Here is a 4,644-nt window from a genome sequence, read left to right as displayed (position 1 = left end):
GATTCTCCTGTTCCCTGGATTCTGCCTGACCTGCTGCGCTTTTCCAGCAACACATTTCCACTTCTTGGATGTGGTCAAGCTACACTCAGTGTGATTCTTGAGTCTTCATGAATCAGGTTAATATCCTCCTCCTCATCATGGCTACTGTTGGTATGTCTTCAAGATGTTGGTATTTAACAGTAAACACTTAAACTTGCAATGATTTTTAGATGATTCCATGCTGCAGTTTCAGAGACATTGGCTAAGGGCAGTTTTCAATTTTTGTAGAAATTGAAGTTATTGGTTTTTAATTATACTTTCCTTCCATGAAAGTAGTTTAAAGTTTATTCAAATGAAGTAATGGGTCCCTGCTCAAGTCTGAACTATTTTTCTGAATTAGTATAGGTTTCCTGTTTCAATTAAATCTGAGTCAATTTACGTTTCAATTAAAATGTAAGGCAGATCCTGTAGTATATACCTGAAATGTTGCCAAAGGCAACAACTGAAATTAGGATCTAATTTGCTGACAAATATCATGTGGCAAAGCTCATTTTCCTCCCACTGCCTGCCTGCCTACCTATCTTCCTTCCTCTTCTTGAGTTTCCACTCTATGCTTGACATTTATATGTCCCCTGATGATTTTAATCTCGAGACTATCCAAACTGCTGAGGACAGTGCTCAGTCACTCGTGATCAGACCAATGACAAATGTCCAGTGCCACAGTATCCCTCTGACCCATGACTGGAAGATGGTTTTCAGATTCACTAGGATCTCCTCTCCTTCCAACAGCACCCAACCATCCTGCCATCGTTTTATCCCACACCAATCCAATCTTGTACATTAACCCTCCAGTTTCCCAGCCCCTTTCTGCTGCTGTTGTGAGCTTGAGTAGTAATTGATATAGTCCAACCGTATTTGGGTCACTAATGGTTTACAGTTGGACTTTTAGGACAAAGTTGATAGTATTAGTTGGTAGAGTGCTGAGAAGTAATCTACAACTCCAGGTAGATTGAAACCCCAGGTGGACAGGAAAATTAATACAGAATTTGAGGTGACAAAGAACCTGAATTAATGACGGGAGTGTCAAAGTGTCACAACACAGTAAAGTTATGTGGAGTCTGTTCTCCACTGCATGATATATTTTCTTGAAGAAACAATTCACTTCCAAGGAGAATTATTTTTGTGGTTCTAAATTTCCTCTTGAAAGTTAATTGCACTTCATTTGGAAATTTGAGTATTCAGATTAGATTTCATCATGTGATTGAATCAAGCCTGACTAACCACTAGATGTCATGGTAGTACTGTTGTTAGTGCAATTGTATACAATACATTCATTATAAACTGTTGGCAATTATTGAGAAACAAGTCAGGAAGTACTGGTCCAAATAATATGTAGCAATTTGAAACACATTCAAGCTTTGAACATACTGAATGCACAATAAATGTTCTTGTATTACAATTGGATATTTTTATTCATAATTTTATTTTCACCCATACAATTACAGTAGCAGGATTTACTTTAAATAGTCAAGCATTTTTGACAAGACAAGGTGAAGTGCAGAACTACGCAGACAAAATGGTGAAGTATAAAGTGGACAGCATAAGGGCAAGGAAGTGTTGGTCTTGGTGACTAGGGATTGTCAGCATTTGGGTGTTCGGTGATTATCTTAGGGCCTAAACAATGTAGTTTATGCCTTGCTCCACTGGAGCAGTGTTGAATTGTAAACATACAGAGTCATAGAGATGTACAGCATGGAAACAGACCCTTCGGTCCAATTTGTCCATGTCGACCAGATATCCCAACTCAATCTAGTCCCACCTGCCATATCCCTCCAAACCCATCCAGATGCTTTTTAACTGTAATTGTACCAGCCTCCACCACTTCCTCTGGCAGCTCATCCCATACATGTACCACCCTCTGCGTGAAAAAGTTGCCCCATAGATCTCTTTTATATCTTTCCCCTCTCACCCTAAACCTATGCCCTTCCCCACCCCAGGGAAAACATTTTGTCTATTTATCCTGTCTATGCTCCTCATGTCTAAACCTCTCTAAGATCACCCCTCAGTCTCCGAGGCTCGAGGGAAAACAGCCCTAGCCTATTCAACCTCTCCTTATAGCTCAAATCCTCCAACCCTGCCAACATCCTTGTAAATCTTTTCTGAACCCATTCATGTTTCAAAACATCTTTCCGATAGGAAGGAGACCAGAATTGCACGCAATATTCCAACAGTGACCTAACCAATGTCCTGTACAGCCACAACGTGACCTCCCAACTCCTGTACTCAATACTCTGACCAATAAACGAAAGCATACCAAATGCCTTCTTCACTATCCTATCTACCTATGACTCTACTTTCAAGGAGCTATGAACCTGCACTCCAAGGTCTCTTTGTTCAGCAACACTCCCTAGGACCTTACCATTAAGTGTATAAGTCCTGCTAAGATTTGCTTTCCCAAAATGCAGCACCTCACATGTATCTAAATTAATCTCCATCTGCCACTCCTCAGCCCATTGGCCCATCTGATCAAGATCCCGTTGTAATCTGAGGTAACCTTCTTCGTTAACCACTACACCTCCAATTTTGGTGTCATCTGCAAACTTACGAACTATACCTCCAATGTTCACATCCAAATCATTTATATAAATGATGAAAAGTAGTGGACCCAGCACCGATACTTATGATTGGACACAGGCCTCCAGTCTGAAAAGCAACTTCCTCCTCTGTAATATGGGCATTTTGCAAGGTGTCACCATCTATTTCCCTACAGTCTGTCTTCCATATTCTTTTCCACAGTAAATACTGATGCAAAATACTTGTTTAGTATCTCCCCCATTTTCTACAGCTCCACACAAAGTCACCTTGCTGATCTTTGAGAGGTCCTATCTTCTCCCTAGTTCCCCTAACATATTATACTCTTCTAAGGATTCACTCGATCTATCCTGTCTATACCGTACATATGCTTCCTTCATTTTCTTAACCAAACCCTCAATTTCTTTCGTCATCCAGCATTCCCTATATCTACAGGCTTTCCTTTCACCCGGACAGGAATATACTGTCTCTGAACTCTTGTTATCTCATTTTTGAAGGCTTCCCATTTTCCAGCCGTCCCTTTACCTGCGAACATCTGCCCCCAATCAGCTGTTGAAAGTTCTTGCCTAATACCGTCAAAATTGGCCTTTCTCCAATTGAGAACTTCAACTTTTAGATCTGGTCTATCCTTTTCCATCGCTATTTTAAAACTAATAGAATTATAGTCGCTGGCCCCACAGCGCTTCCCCACTGACACCTCAACTTGGGATTAGGAACATGGGTAGAACTGTGCATCATGCTGGAAGCCTGAACACATAGTAATTTTTTTAATAGATATTTTTATTTAAATTTAACATTTTTACAAGTTTACAAATAAAAAAAACCAAGTATAAACATTGATATACAATTAAATCTTAAATAAATAATAACAAAATTTATCAAACACAAATAAAAATACCGAAAGAAGAAAAACAAAACTACGAACCTAACCTACAACTAACCAGAGTGTATAATTAAGTCTCTTACATTATTTTAAGAAAAAAAACGACGGATAACACAGAAATTGGGTAGTGAGATACATGCTCGGAATTCATTAACATCAAATCGTAACAAAACACGTATTCGTGCGGGATTCCTCTCCCAAGGGGCCCTGGACCAGCCAGAGTCACCATCACAATTAAATAAAAGCCCTTGTTAGGATGGCCGAAATATCTGTATTTATGTAATTCAAGAAGGGCTGCCATATTTTATGGAATAATGCGGTCTTTTGGTGCACCATATTTGTAAGGAAGTCAAGGGGAATACATTCCATGATTAATCTGTGCCAATTCGAAAGTCCAGGGGGGCCCTCAGCCACGCAGTTTACCAAAATGTTTTTCTTTGCACAGAAAGAGAGAATAGAAAATAATCTCTTCCTGTGCATATCCAGTGAGGGTAAGTTCGAAAAGCCCAAAAGGAGAGATACAGGGTCCACTCTAATTTCCGATCCTAAGATTTCTGTCAGAACACTTGCTACTTTAGTCCAATATCTAAGGATCTTATGACAGGTGTATAATAATGTACAAGAGTGCCCACTTCTATTTTACATTTGGGACACATTGGAGATGCTCCTGCCTTAAATTTTGCCAATCGGTCCGGTGCTTTCTGGGCCCTATGAAGTATCTTCAACTGAATGGCCTGAGTTCTGTTGCAGATGGTGATTCTTCTGGCGTTTTTCCAAATGTCATTCTACATTTCTACAGAGATTTCCAGTCCCAAATCCTGATCCCATGTTTTAAGCAGATTGTCCATATCTCCCGATACTTCATCATGTAGTAAATGATAAATAGTACTGACGGAAGATACCCCCACTGGCCGTAGCACTCTATGTTCTCTGTCTAATTTATAAAGACTATCTAATAACGTAGTCTTCTTCTGTATGTAGTCTAGAATTTGGAAGTATCGAAAGAGGTCGCCGTTAGGTAATCCAAATTTCTGACGCAGCTGTTCAAAAGACCTCAGGACCCCGTCTTTAAACAGATCCCCTAAACATGAGATACCCCTGGATCTCCAGAGTTTAAAAGTGGCATCTGTAAACCCCGGTTCGAATCCCCTTGCTCCCACTATCGGTGCATAGGGGGATGTTTTATGTGA

This window comes from Chiloscyllium plagiosum, chromosome 22 (assembly GCF_004010195.1).
Source record: "Chiloscyllium plagiosum isolate BGI_BamShark_2017 chromosome 22, ASM401019v2, whole genome shotgun sequence".
In the NCBI taxonomy this organism is placed as follows: Eukaryota; Metazoa; Chordata; class Chondrichthyes; order Orectolobiformes; family Hemiscylliidae; genus Chiloscyllium; species Chiloscyllium plagiosum.
The sequence above is the reverse complement of the archived record's forward strand: the minus strand, read 5'-3'. Positions refer to the sequence as shown.